This window comes from Callorhinus ursinus, unplaced genomic scaffold (assembly GCF_003265705.2).
Source record: "Callorhinus ursinus isolate GAN/ISIS: 27379988/994484 unplaced genomic scaffold, GSC_fseal_2.0 scaffold4, whole genome shotgun sequence".
NCBI lineage: Eukaryota > Metazoa > Chordata > Mammalia > Carnivora > Otariidae > Callorhinus > Callorhinus ursinus.
This window is the reverse complement of record NW_027397066.1, coordinates 84,369,810-84,385,477: the sequence shown is the minus strand read 5'-3', so window position 1 is coordinate 84,385,477 and position 15,668 is coordinate 84,369,810. Positions and strand designations below refer to the sequence as shown.

General features: G+C 37.8%; 1 long non-coding RNA gene across 7 annotated transcripts in view; it reads right to left on the bottom strand.

The window, feature by feature from the left end:
• LOC112825456 (uncharacterized) overlaps positions 1 to 15,668 on the bottom strand; it is a 35,851-nt gene that overhangs the window by 3,408 nt on the left and 16,775 nt on the right. For 2 of the 7 annotated variants that reach the window (XR_012377993.1, XR_012377994.1), the window contains exons 5-6: positions 3,589 to 3,633; positions 2,804 to 2,964 (exon numbers count right to left, since the gene is read on the bottom strand). This is a non-coding gene — a long non-coding RNA (uncharacterized lncRNA). Of the gene's footprint in view, positions 1 to 1,390; positions 2,965 to 3,588; positions 3,634 to 8,178; positions 8,415 to 15,668 lie in introns of those variants that run through there. The other 5 variants (XR_012377991.1, XR_012377995.1, XR_012377992.1 and 2 more) reach the window with 4 other exon arrangements.

The window sequence follows — 15,668 nt, the reverse complement described above, 5'->3', positions numbered from 1 at the left end:
AAAGAAAGCTATATAGTTGCTATCTTCAGGCAAAACAGACTTCGGAACAAGGAAAATTATCAGGGATAGAGAGGAGCATTACATAATGATAAAGGTGTCAATTCTCTAAAAAGATACAACCTTTAATGGTACATCTAACAACAGAACATTAAAAAAAGCTAAGGTAAAAATGGATAGAACTACAAAGAGAAATAGACAAATCCACTATTATGGTTGGAGATTTCAACAACCTTCTTTCAGTAATTGAGTGATCTAGCAGGCAGAAAATCAGTGAGGATATAGTTGAACTTTGTATTACCATCAGTCAACTGGATCTAATTGACATTTATAGAATACTTCACCCCAAAACAGCAGAATACACATTCTTCTCAAAAAAGATAGACATTTGTCCATATATAAAAAATAGCCTGCATAAAAAAGTTATAATTAAGGTTAATAGATATGCAATAAATTTAGAAAAATACTCATATGGAGGTTTAACATCTATAATATACAAAGTGCTCTTAGAAATTCACATTAAGGGAACATGTAATTCAACAGAAAAATGGATGGGCAAAGAATATGAACTCAGCAAAGAATAAATCCAAATGTGAAAAGATGCTCAGAATCAGGAGAAATCAGGGACATGCAAATTTAAATAATACTTAGATGCCAATTAGGCCTAACAGACTTACAAACCATTTCTTACTTTAACATTTATTAAATGCTTATTATGTGACCAGCACTGAGCTACACACACATCTAATATAAGTGCTCACAAAGTACTGTGAAGTGTATCTTAGCCCTGTTTTACAGTTGAAGAAAGAATCAGGCAGGTAAATTGACTTGGCAAAAATCACATAAAGGAAACTAGGGAATTCACTTTATGGCAAATACTTTTTGAGTAGGTAATTCATTCAGATGGTGGGGGGGGAGTGTGTATCTAGATAGATCTAGATTTATGTTTTGAGTTGAAGTTTCCCACATGTATATTCCATCCACCATTTCCCATGCAAATGCCATCGATCCCACTACTTTTACAATTTTCTCATTTATCTTCCTAGAGCTTCTTTTTCTTTCTCTCTTTTCCCCTTCTGCAGTCTCGCTGTTCCTGTCATAGTGTTCTTTTTTTTTAATTGGGTTATAACTGATAAAATCTTATATTAGTTTCATGTGTAAAGCATAATGATTTGATATTTGTATATACAGCAAAATGATCACAAGTCTAATTACCATACATAGTTACAGAATATTTTTTCTTGTGATGAGAACTTTTAAGTTTTCTAAGATTTACTCCCTTTAGCAACTTTCAGATATGCAATACAGTATTATTGTATATCCATCAATGTATCAGTAATCTAGAGTATCTGACGGGCCCCACACTCTTTTTCATCAGCAACTCTGTTGCTGTACATTCCATCCCCATGACTTGTTTATTTTGTAACTTAAAGTTTGTACCTTTTGACCCCCTTCACTCATTTTGCCCACCCTACCTCTGGCAATCACCAGTCTGTTCTCTTATCTCTGAGCTTGGCTGGTTGGTTGGTTGTTTTTACATTCCACATATAAGTGAGATCATGTGGTATTTGTCTTTATCAATCTTACTTAGTTCATGTAACATAATGCCCTTGAGGTCCATCTATGTTGCAGATAGTGAGATTTCATTCTTTTTCATGGCTGAACGATACTTCATTGTATATGTATACTACATCTCCTTTTTTTCCCTCTAAAATTCAATCATGTATTTTTCTTTCTTTTTTTTTTTTTTTTTTTTTACTATTTTTGAGGATAGTTGACATCCACAATGTTACATGAATTTCAGGTGTACAACATAATTATTTGACAAGTTTGTACATTATGCTATGCTCACTACAAGTGTAGCTACCATCTGTCACCATACAGTGCTTTTACAATATCATTGACTATATTCCTTATGCTGCTTTGGCTTTTATTTCCATGATGTATTCATTCCATATATACTAATTTCCCTTATCCATTCACCTTTCAATGTGCACTTAGGTTGTTTCCATATCTTGGCTATTGTAAATAATGCTGCAGTGAACATGGGGGTGCATATATTTTTTGGAGCATTTTCATTTTCTTTGAATAAATACCCAGAAGTGTAATTGCTAGGTCATATGATAGTTCTATTTTTAAGTTTTTGAGGAACTTCCATACTGTTTGCCATAGTGGTTGTATCTATTTATATTCCCACCAACAGTGCATAAAGGTTACCTTTTCTCTGCATTCACACCAGCATTTATTTCTTGTGTAATTTGGATGATACTGCCAAATTTCCCTCCATAGGTGTTGTATAAAGAACAGTTGAAAAATGTATATAGCATTGTCGTTAGAGTATGTGACCAAACCTTTGGATTTGAGACTGAAAAGTGAAAATGTTTAATCTTAGTATAGTCTTATTATGCATTCCTCCTGTTATGAGTGAGGTGAAACATCTTCTCAGACTGGGCAAAATTTTATTTTTTATTTTTTTTTAAAGATTTTATTTATTTATTTGAGAGAGAGAGAAAGAGAGAGAGCACGAGAGGGAAGAGGGTCAGAGGGAGAAGCAGACTCCATGCTGAGCAGGGAGCCCGATGCGGGACTCGATCCCGGGACTCCGGGATCATGACCTGAGCCGAAGGCAGTCGCTTAACCAACTGAGCCACCCAGGCGCCCATGGGCAAAATTTTAAATGACCTCTTGCTAGTGAGGATTCAGGTGAAAGGTATTGTTTTACATTGCTGGTAGAAAGGTGAACTTTTTCAACCTATTTGCAAAGCAGCCTGGCAACCTGTGTTAAATTTTTTTAAACTATAAATACCGTTTGTTCTGTCTACCTTTTCCTCTTAAGGACATGCCATAGAAGTTGCAGCCATCATTTCCACTTACAGCCCATCAGTCAGAATGTAGTCATATGGCCACACTTTCAAGGGAGACTAGGAGATACAGTCCTTAGTTATGTGGCAGTTTCCAAAGCTAAAACTGGGGGAAGAAGAGAAGAAAGGACATTGAGAGACAATAGTAGTTTTTGCTACAACAGACTTTGGTGAGCTAGGTAAAAAAGGAAGAGGGACTTTTTTCCCCCAAAATTATCTATTCCTGCAAAGGCACACTGTAAAAAAGCATGAACAAAGGTGGCATGATTCACTGGGAGCAAATATTGTAACAGTCTGTCATATGATATACTTATATGTATATGTAAAGTTTTATATTTGCCCACATATTCAAAGAAATATAAGTTAAATTGGTGGGGTGCCTGGGTGGCTCAGTTGGTTGAGCGTCTGACTCTTGGTCTCAGCTCACATCATGATCTCATGGGTCATGGGACTGAGCCCTGTCGTTGGGCTCTGCATTCAGTGGGGAGTCTGCTTGAGATTCTCTCTCCCTTTTCCTCTGCCCCTCCCCCCTCAGTAAGTATTTTTTAAAATAAGTAAAATTGGTTAAACAAGTTCATGATGGGCAGATACAAAAATGACCATATCACTCTCACTCTCCTACTTTGCCTCACAGATTAAAGGCCAAACTCTTTAGCCCATACTATTTCTACTATGTTATACTTCCTCCCAGAAGATGTAAAAACCATGTAGAAAGATAAATTGCTTCTACCTGGAGTGGTTGGGCTTCATGTAAAATACGGAATTGGAACTGGACCTTGAAGGAAGAAGTATTTGAATTAATGGAGAGGGGCAACGGAGCATAAACAAATAGTTCCAATCTTTTTAGGCCTACCCTTTTAAAAAATTGAAATATAGCATACTACAGAAATAAATGAACTACCTATCAGAAATAAACATACCACTGTATCTACCACCCAGAAAATAGAGTATTACTGGTTACATAGAAACCCTCTTAGGCAACCTCTCAATAACTATTCTGCCCCTCCTCCCCAATATAATCACTCTCCCAGCTTCTAACCATAGACCAGTTTTGCCTGGTTTTCAATCTTACATAAATGAGATTAAGTGTCTATTTTATATATATGTGAGATTCATCTGTATTGTTTGTAGAAGTAGTTCATATTCATTTCTATATTCCATTATATGAATGAACCAAATATATCCATTCTATTGTTGATGTTTGGGTTGTTTCTACATTGGGGCTATTAACCAATAGTGATGCCATTAACATTCTGTGTCTCTTGGTATGCATGGGAAGACATTTCTTTTGAGAGAATACTTATTAAAATTCCTTGGTCATAAGGTGTGTGCACATTTTATAAAGAATGCCAGTTTTCTAAAGTTTATGTTTTTTATGTCCCCACCAACAGTATATGAAAGTTTCATGTTCTCCACACCCTGGGCAACACTTGGTATCACCATTCTTTTTAACTTTAGCCATTCTGATCAGTGTGTAGTGGCATTTCATTTGGGCATAATTTGCATGTTCCTGATGGTTACTAAGGTTGAGCACCATTTTATGTTATTTGCCCTTTGGAGAGTCTTCTTTTTTGAAGTCCTTGTTCAAGTCACTTGCCCATATATCTGTTGGGTTGTTGGTCATTTTCTTACTGATTTTTAGGACTTCTTTATATATTCTGGATGTGAATTCTTGACCAAATACCCTTTCCTATAGCATGGCTTGTCATTTCATTTTCTCCATGGCATCTTTTGAAAAAACAAAGTTCTTGATTTTAATGTAACATGTTTCACTAATCTTTTTCATTCTTTTTTTTTTAGTATATGTGCTGCCGAAGCGAGCACACCAATCTTTTTCATTCTTAAATTATTTTGAGTGTGCTGTTTCTTTTTGTAACCCTGGTAGAGTAATTGGTACCAGAGTAGTTACAGGAAATGGACCCACTGAGATTGAATTAAATACACACACACACACACACACACACACACACACACACACAAAAATCAATCACAGGGATAACCTCATTGCTATAGACAAAGGGACCACAGGACACCCATGATTTACAGTACTATTATAATTGCCATTATAATAGCATGGGATAGAATGAAGGTGAAAAGAAAGTATCGCTGTGATAACCATAGGAATTTAAAATTGTGGATCCATAATTTAAAATTATGATCCTAAACAGGATGTACACAGAAGAAGGTAAAAACTATGAAAATACAATTAAGAATGTATGGAGAGAGTCAGAACCCCCCCTCCACTGCAGCTTTGAAGGAGTCCTTTATCTCCTATAATCAGTGGGCAGATAAGGTAGATTTGTAGTACCAATTATATGCTCAATTCTTCCAGTTTTCTTACTCTAAGGATGGAGCATTGGTGAGGAAGATGTGGGGCCCAGACATAGAATGTGGACTTTTGGGCAGACAAGAATGAAGCTGAGAACTCTGACCCTGCATATCCTCTGAACTTCCTTTGCTCTCTGAGGAAACTAGCCTCCCCTGCATAGAGGCTTTCAGTGATTGCACTTGGGACAGCTCTCTCCTAAGCTGATACCTGTTCTCAGAACTTACCTTCACCACCTCACAGTATCCCCAGTTAAATCTCAAAAGACATACTAGTCAGAGAAGTATGTGGCCTGCTCTGGCAAGAGATAAGCTACACAGAAGTTAAAGACCTTGCCGTTTTGATCAGCAGGAGCCTGAGGAGTATATATATAGAAGTGGGTTCTAAGGATATTACACCAAGGGGGAATAAATATAAGGCTTTACTTGTCATGGCAAATTTATTGGCACAGGTGTACTCACCTGAGAGTCAACATGTAATATATTGGCATTAATAGTTTGCTAGGATGAGGCATGGGCTCAGTAACAGGTTACAAATAATAAATGGCTTACAAATGAAATTTGAAGTAATAATTTCAAAATGCCAGAAATACCCTGGCATACTGTAGAGGAGGGAATACAAAGACTCTGTAGATATTCTCACTTTTCACCAAGTCATTAAGAAATGCTTTGGTGATAAGAGCATCAGCATTCCCAAAGAGCTCTGAGGTGTCTGTTCTCTGTCAGAATGATGGTGATGAATGCTGTGGTAGAATTGTTTCCTGATCTCAAAGAGAATAATACAGTCCCAAAGTGGCAAAGGCTACATGATGGCATATAGCCACCCGAGACATGGTGGGCACAATTACCATAATAAGTGAAAGAAGAGAAGTTAATCAGATTGTTTTGACCTACAGGGAAAGGGGGATAATGACCAAATGATAACGAAGTCCCTAGAAATGAAATGGGTTAAGTAGCCCAGTAAGGTGCTGCTTGACATATATAGGTGGGAAAATTCTAAACTAACTTGTGTTGTCATAGTGAAATTTTAAGCCTCCCATTCCAGTTCACAGACCTGGAACTCCTTGATGATGGAGAGAGACTGGGTCCCTTTGAAAAAGAACCCAGCAATGCAGCCATGGTTATATAACCATGAACCTTCCCCTAATCCAGTGGTTCCCAAACCTGTCTGTACTTTAGAACACCTGAGAATTCTAAAGAACACACTTCAGACCAATTAAATCATAATTTCAGGGAGTGAGATCCAGGCATTGATATTTTTTAAAGGTCCCCTGGTAAATCCTGTGAGAAGTTAGGGGATCACTGCCCTAATCCTTCTCTAGTGGCCATTTACTGAGGAAAGGAAAATATCAGACCTCCTGAGGCTTATTAGATACTGCCTCTTAATATCTACTGATACCTAGAGACCCAAAACCCCATCCTGGATAACTGGTTAAAATAAGAGGCCTGCGAAAGTCAAGTGATGGATGTAGTCTTGGCCTGAGTCTGGGTGACAGTGAGTCCAGAGAGACCCATATTGTTATTTCTCCAGTCCTAGATGTGTAGTAAGAATAGATATATTTTAATAACTGAAGCAATCTTCATTTTGGTTTCCTGACCAATGGAGTGAGTGCTGTAATGGTAGGAAGGGCCATGTAGAAGTTCATAACTGCTTGCTACCACTCTTACACTGTGACCATATACAAAAAGTACCACATCCTGGGGAACTCATAGAAATTAGTGCCACCCTGCTGGAATAGTGATTCATACCACATTCCCACTTAAATTCCCTTTGTGGTCACCAGATGAGTCACAGAGAATACAGTGTAAAAACCAGATGGGTAGTAAAGAATGACTGGATTACTGCAAGAGTTTGATCAGGCAGAGATGCCAATTGTAGTTGCTGTTCTAGGTGTGGGGTCTTCATTGGAGGAAATTAATATAGACTTTGAAAAGATATATAGGTTTTGGTCTGGAAGTGCCCCGTACACCCCATTCCAATTAGTAAGGGAAGTCAGAAATAGATGGCATTTAACTGGCAGGGATAACAGTGAGCCCTTACTGTCTTGTCGCAGGGCTGTGTCAACTTTCTGTTCTCTGGTGTGAAGGGACTTTGATCATCTTGCTATGTCATAGAATATCGCGCTGGTCTTACAGAAATGAATGTTAAATGAACCCAATGAGCAGGAAGTGGTAAGCACTCTACATGTTTTGTTAACACATATGCATGCCAGAAGGTGCAAGAAAAATCCTGTAAAACTTCCAGGACCTGCCACAAGTTTTTAGGGGTCCGATGGCCTGAGACATGTTAGGTTATCCATTCAAGTGAGTGACTGTTTGTTCTGTTTTTCACCACCACAATAAAGAAAAAGGCAAAATTTGTGACAGGTCTTTTTGAGTTCTGGAGACAACAAAATAGAACATTTGGGTGGCCCCTTCTAACCTATTTTCTGGGTAACTAGTTTTCAGTGGAACCCAGAGCAAACTGTCTTGCTAGTTGGGCCTTATGAGTGGGCAGATCCAATGGTATTGGAAGTTCATGTGGTAGAGATGTTATATGAAGCTTCTGATGAGTGCCAATAGGAGAATTACAACACCGATTCCTTGGTTTTTGAGTAAAGATCTATCTTCCTCGACCAATGTTTTGTTTTGTTTTGTTTTGTTGAAAAGTAGCTCCTGACTTGCTCCTGGTACCTGGTAGAGATGGAACACCTGACCATGGGACATCAAGTGACTGCGTGAATAATCAACTACCCATCATGAACTGGTGTTACCTGATTCACCAAACCATACAACTGGATGGACGCAACAGCAGTCCACTCCCTACAACACTGGGAACACCGTCACAACTAAACTGAATGAGCAGGTGACTCATTCAAGTAATACCTGCCCATATTCCTTCAGCACTTCTCTCCCAGTCCATATAAACTGGCTTCAAAAGAGTTCCTCTGAGCAATTAATGAAGAGAAAAATGTGTCGGTCTTATTTTGTTTGTTTGTTTTTAAGATTCTTATTTATGTATTCATGAGAGACAGAGGCAGAGGGAGAAGCAGGCTCCCCGTGGAGCAGGGAGCCGGATGTGGGGCTCAATCCCAGGACTCTGGGATTATGACGTGAGCCGGAGGCAGCCGCTTAACCGACTGTGCCAGCCAGGCGCCCCTTGGTCTTGTTGATTCACAAAAGGATCTGCAGTGAGCTGGCAGTACTGGGGTGTGAGTGGTCACTATACAACACCATCACTCATTAGTGGCCCTGAAACACAACAGTAAAGGGAAATCCTTTCATTGAGAAGAACTTTATAAAACAATGGCCTGAGGTAAGGGTAGACACTGATCTCGGGGTCCTGGGATCGAGCCCCGCATCAGGCTCCCTGCTGGGTGGGAAGCCTGCTTCTCCCTCTCCCACTCCCCTGCTTGTGTTCCCTCTCTTACTCTGTGTCAAAAAAAAAAAAACTTAAAAAAAAAAGAATGTTGGAGCACCCCACCTGGTAAAAAATCCTATCAGGGTGTACCTGGGTGGCTCAGTCTGTTAAGCATCTCCCTCTGCTATTCTCTCCACTCTCTCTCCCTTTGCTCCTCTTCCTTCTCTCTCTCTCAAATAAATAAAATCTTAAAAAAATAAAATCCCATTCAGGTGAGGTACAAGCAAAAACTGAGAGAAACTAAGGAACGGATGATGAAGGAGAACTATGTTTATGAATCCAGGCCTCATGACCAGCTTAAAAAGCAGTTTTATGAGACTGCTTTGGAACTTGTTTCTTTTCTCCCATACCATATATGAAGACTTCTGGGGTGGCTAATGTTTATGGTTTCAGGACTGAATGACACCACCCCATGATGATTTTGTAGCTGACGGGAGGAAACTGCATAGTGGAAAAGAGTGAGGTAAGTGTATTTATTCCCTCTGGCTCCCTCCAGTAGAGGCTACCTGGAACTGGATGTATACTTTGACCTTAGGTCATTGCCTCTCTCAAAGTGAACTCTTCACCATTCTCTCTCCTTCCTGGTTCTGATTTTTTCCTCTTCTCTTAGAGCCTGTCCTTGTAATTCTCTTATACCCTACACACACACATTTGTAATTAGTCCTTTTTTAAGTAAACTTTTAAATGATCCTGAGTGTATCGTTTGTTTCCTGTTAGGACTCTTGGACATATGAACTTTTTTTTTTCTATGACCAACACGGGGCTTGAACTCATGACCCTGAGATCAAGAGTCCCGTGCTCTACCAACTAAGCCGGCCAGGCGCTCGTGAAATTTTTATCTCTTGTATTGCTTCTTGCTTAAAATCTACTTGGATTTAGCATAATCACACCATCTTTGTTAGTTTTTGCATGATACACATCTTTTTACTTTAAGCTTCTCTGCATTCTATTTAAGATTTGTCTCTTGAAACAGGTTAAAGGTATAACTTTATAAGTCCAAGACAGTCTTTGTCTTTAAATTGGGATAATCACTTTGCATTTAATGTAATTACTGATTGGCTTTAAAGCTGCCATCCAGCTGTTTTTGCCTCACCTGTTCTTCATTCGTTTTTCTCTACTTTCTTGGGGATTGTTCGTTTTTTTTTTTTTTAATTTCATTGTTTTGTTCAGCTTTTTGGTTTTATGTTGTTTTAATATTCTTAATTCCTGTGGAAATTAGAATGTACATCCTTGATTTTTAAAAGCCTAGAATATATTAGTACTTTATCCATGTCCTGGACAATGGAAACACCTTGGACCACTTTAAGTCTATTTACCTTCTCTTCTCAGTTACCGTGTGTTACGTTTTTAAATCTGTATGCTTTTAACATCACAATATATTAGCATTGTTTTGTAAAGTTACTATTTATTGAGACTTACCTATATATTTTTCCTTTTCATTGCTCTTCATCTCTTCCATAATCTGAGAGCATCCGAGATCACTTCTCTCTGCCCAAGGTCCATTCTTTCTTACAAGGCAAAAATGCTGGTGACAAATTCTGTTTGTTTGTAAGTGTCTTTATTTTGCCTCAATATTTGAAAGTTATATTGTTTGAATGTAAATTCTAAGTTGATATTTTCCTTTGGTACTCTAAAGATAGCTCATTTCGGTTGCAAAGCAGTGGTCTTACTGTCATTCATTTGATAAAGTAATTTGTCTTTTTCCTCTGGATGCTTAAAATTTTTCTCTTTGGTTTTCAGCAGTTTTTCTATGTGCTTAGGTGTGATTTTTTGCCTTTTTCTAGTTTACAGTGTTTCTTGAATCCAAGGCATGATGCCTTTTACTTTAGACATCTCTTCGGGTATGTATCACTGTTACAGTCTCTCATTCCTCTCCTTTTCGGTCTTAATTATAACTATATTAAACTTTTTTTTTTTATTCTATACCATAAGTCTCTTCCACTTTTTAAAAAAATTTTTCCGTATTTTCATCCTTTGTTTCTGTAAATCTGAATATTTCCTTCTGAACTTCATCCAGTTCCCTAATTTTGTCTTTAGCTCTGTATAATCGGCTGTTAAGTCCATCCACTGGGTTTTTAATGTTAGCAGTCTTTGAACAATAGAATTTCCATTTGTTTGCGTTTTCATTCTCTACACACATTCTTATTCTTAGATTTTTAAGTTCCTGAGCATTTTAACAGCATTTTAAAGTCTTTGTTTCATAATCCCTGTAGGTTTTGTTTCTATGATCTGTTGCTTCTCTGTTTTTGTCATACCTTCACATACCTGATTATTTTTTGTGTGTGCTGGATATTATATATAAAAGATTGCAAAAATATTTTGAAGCTCCGGATAGCATTACTTTCCTCTAGAGAGGATTTCTTTTGCTTCCGTTAGGCAGCTCAACTGGGGCTTTTAGCAGACTTAGATCACTACAGTCCAGTTAGGGCCAGATGTGATTCAATCCCTGCCAGTTCTGATCTATTTTCATTTCACTTTGACTGCTAGGGTACAGCCCTTCAGGATCTCAACTGAAAGGCTGAGGTGTTTATCTCTTCCTTGGTGAGCCCTAAACTCCAGTTTTTCAAACTCCCTGCCCCCTTTCCTAGGCCTGTGAGCTTGCAAAAATCTGTTTACCTTCTCAACTGCTTTTGGAAAAGACCGATGCGTCCAGCAGAAAGGGGGCCCTAGATATTCAAGCATCTCTCCAACATGTCTCCCTCTCCTAGATCTTGGACCTGCAATCTTCACCAATTTGGCAGCTTTTCAGTGCCTTTAAAGAAATGTGGTTTTCTTTTTCTTAGTCCACTCTTCTAGTTCTCAGCTAAAGCATGATCAAAAACCCACCTACTTATTCATTACCAGAAGTGGAACTGCAGAAAACTCATTTTTAAAATTTTTTTCTTATTTTTTAAATAATCTCTACACTCAATGTGGGGCTTGAACTCAGAACCCCAAGATCAAGGGTTTTATGCTCTACCAACTGAGCCAGCCAGGTGCCTCAAAGACTCTTTTTTTTTTTTTTTAAGATTTTATTTATTTGACAGAGAGAGCACAAGTAGGCAGAGTGGCAGGCAGAGGGAGAGGGAGAAGCAGGCTCTCTCCTGAGCAGGGAGGCCGACATGGGGCTCAATCCCAGGACCTGGGGATCACAACCCAAGCTGAAGGCAGCCGCGCAACCAACTGAGCCACCCAGGTGCCCCTCGAAGACTCATTTTTAATGTCAAGAATTTTACTGAATGCCCCTGCCTCTCTTATCAAAATACACAAGGTAGTAATTGTACATGTTTAGCATATAAACTATAAATATGTAATAAACATAATAGTGTATATGTATACACACACACACACACAATTATTTATGTCCACATCCCTGCAACAACTGTTACTCAGGGATTTCTAACTCAAGGAAGGGAAACACTGCTAGAAGCAAAGGCATAGTCTCAGGAAAGTTACAATATATTTGAAAGATATTTTTAAATTTATTTATTAGAGAGAGCACGAGCTGAGGGGGAGTGAGAAGCAGACTCCCCAATGAGTGGAGAGCCTGGGGTCTTGACCCCAGGACCTGGAGATAATACCTGAGCCAAGGGCGGACACTTAACCAATTGAGCCAGCCAGGCACCCCACAAGTATATTTGAAGGAACATGAGGAGGCCAGTTTGATTATAGAGATTTCACATATAAAAGCAGAGATAAAGTTCTGATTTATATACTCTATATAGGAAGCCATTGGAAATTTCTTCATTGTGCTATCTTTTAATAAAAGCTATGTTTAATCTGATAGTGACATGCAAAATAAACTGAAGAAGTAGGAACAGAGGCAGAGAGACCCACTGGGAATGTATAGTCATTGACCAAATAGGAGTTGTTGATGACAGGCATCATAGTGTAATGAAAACAATGCTGACATTAGATCACAGGACTTGTAATTACTGGTCCTGTCATCTTGGGCAAGTCATTTAACCTGTCTGATTCTGCTTATTTACATGCCCATCACTTTAGAGGCCTTTAAAAAAATAATGAAATGCTAATAATTTTTGCTTAACTCACAGAGTGGTTATACAAATATAATGATAAGAATATTTTTTAAATGTATATTATAAAATTTAAGGTGTGATATGCATTTGAAGATCCAAAGAAGTAAAAATGGAGACTGGTAAGGAATGAGAAGGGTGAAAGAAAAAAATGAATCCTAGTGACTGGAAAATAGAGTCACTTAAATCAGTCAATCAGGAGAGGAACTGATTTGGGAGATCAGGACAAAGGTTAGGGAGAAAACAGTGATTTATTTCATTTTAATTGTAATTGTGGAAATGTTCAGCAGGCAGGTCTCTTATTACATCTATTAGTTTCATATATTCTTACATATTTTCATGTGAGATGATTCAATCTCCTTTATAAAATTTTAAGTTTTGAGAGAGAGGTTATCTCCTTGGGCATATATATTTCCTCATTTTTAATTTAAAAAATAAAGCCTGTACCTGCTGATTTGATAAAAGTTCCACCTATTTTGTCCATTTTATTAGTAAAGCGATTACATGGGCATTGACTGATTAAAAGATTATTTGTTCCCTCTAATACTAAATTGATATTCTTCAGTACGCATCACTCTAAACAGTTACCACTATTAGTACTTTAGGGTACTAGTATCTTACTAAAAATCAAGCAAACATCTTAACTTCTATTTGAATTTCATGTGAGACATAATAAGTGTCTTATTGAAAGTCATAGGCATGATCAGGGCACCTGGATGGCTCAGTCAGTTAAGTGTCCAACTCTTGGTTTCAGCTCAGGTCATGATCTCAGGGTCACGAGATCAAGCACCACGTCAGGCTCTGTGCTCAGGGGGGAGTCCACTTGGGATTCCCTCCCTCCCTCTCCTTCTGCCCCCCCCACATGTACTCCCTCAAATAAATCTTTAAAAAAAAGGAAAAAGTTAGGTTCATGGTGTATGTTTCTTTTATATTTTAAATGTATATGCCTATATTGCCTTTTTAATTTAGACCATGAACTTTAAAATGGTTTCTTTTCCTTTTAAAATGCTTAGTTTCTCCTAGTTTTTAAAATTAAATCATAATGGACACTCAATCATAGCAGTAGCTCTATCTTTTGCAATAAGAACTTGTCCCCCATAGTTTATCTCTGGACTGCTCTAGTATACTGAATCTGTAACTTTACATTTCTAATAATATCCAGCATCTTTAGTAAGTTTAGACTTAAAACAAAAATGCTTTGTCAACCTTTAGAAAGCTGATTGGGTGTTTAGACCAAACATTCCTCTTGTATCATCATTGCTCCCTCTCATTTTAGTCTAGTTTCCCCTAGTCTTATATGAATAGAAATTTGGTTATACAGAGCTGTTTGCCTTTCCTATTTTTTTTGCCCATTACAATTTTTAATATTTAATAGCCCTTCTAGTTCTACTTCAAATAAAATACTTTGTATTTTTTACATGTGACCACAAAAATAACGTATTGGCATCCTCCCTTATCCAGTAGACTTTGGCATTCTCAACCTCAGGGTATTTGGAAGTGAGGGAAAAAAAAAAAAACCTGAGCAACAAGGAAAATAGGTTCTGTAAGCTTTATTCTGCAGCAAAAATATTGATCTGTTCTTGAGGAATTGAGTGTTTCACAAAGGGGAGTTCTCCATGTGACTAAAGCTTCAGTTATTCATCATGGACAGTAAGTCAGTGCAGTTTGAAGGTCTTTGTCATTACTGGTGAGCTGGTAAATGTTTGACAGCTAACTCACCAGGAAAAAAAAAAAAGCTTTGATTGTGATGTCTGCATATCTGGGGGGGTGAATACTCCCACTGGCTCATTTCAAGCTACCACAAGACATCACAGAACACAGAACTGGAAGGAGATGACTAATTATCAAACTATAATAGGGTATTTCTACAATATGGATATGCTAGACATAACAAAAACATGGGAAATAGTAAAAATGAGGAAGTGAATTTTGAGTTTTACTGAGATATATATTGGATTTTAACATAATTGTCAGCTTATACAATTTTTAATAATGGCTGTTTAATAGCCTGAAAAATTTCTAAAAATTTTTAAATTGGCACTCATAAGGCAGCATAAGCCAACTCTAGCACTCTGCACAGTTTTGGAAGTCACTTAGGCACTAGCCAATATGAGTTGAGTCCTTCATGCCTTTTTCATATTCCTCCATGTATACGTTACCTTGTTAGGACTTTACTTTTTAAAAATCTTCTAAAGCTGGTGTAAATGCGTAATTTGTATCACATGTAAATAAATACAAACAAAAGGAACTCGATGGGAAAAATAGACGTTTCTTCAAGGAAGAAATATAGACGGCAAAGCAGCACATGAAAACATGCTGAACATCTTTAGTCACTAGGTAAACGCAAATTAAAATGACAGTGAGATATACCACTACATACCTATTAGCATGGCTGATTGAAAAGACTAGTCATAGCAAGTCAGGAGGAATTGGAATTCTCATACACAGCTGGGGAGAATGTAAAATGGTACAACCACCTGGAAAACAGCTTGGTGGTTTCTTAAAATATTAAACATACTTATCAAATGATCCAGCTATTCCAGTCCTAGCTATTTACCTAAAAGAAATGAAAACCTATGTCCATACAAACACTCGTACAAGAGTATTTGTTATAGGGGCGCCTGGGTGGCTTAGTTGGTTGGGCATCTGCCTTCGGTTCAGGTCATGATGCCAGGGTCCTGGGATTGAGCCCCGCGTCAGGTTCCCTGCTCAGCGGGAAGCCTGCTTCTCCCTCTCCCTCTGCTGCTCTTCCTTGCTTGTGCTCTCTCACTCTCTGCCAAATAAATAAATAGGGTCTTTAAAAAAAGAGTATTTGTTATAGACAAAAACTGGAAACAACCAGAATGTCCACTGATAGGTAAATGGATATGGAAATTGCAGCATACCCATACAAAAAATACTACTCAACAATAAAAAAGTAATGAATTATTGAGTGACACACATAGGTAAATCTCAAAATAATTACGCTGAGTAAAAAAAGTCACAGAGGGCATACTGTTTGATTCTACTTAAAATTGTAGAAAATGCAAATTAGTCTATAGGACAGAGAACGTATCAATGGCTTCCTGT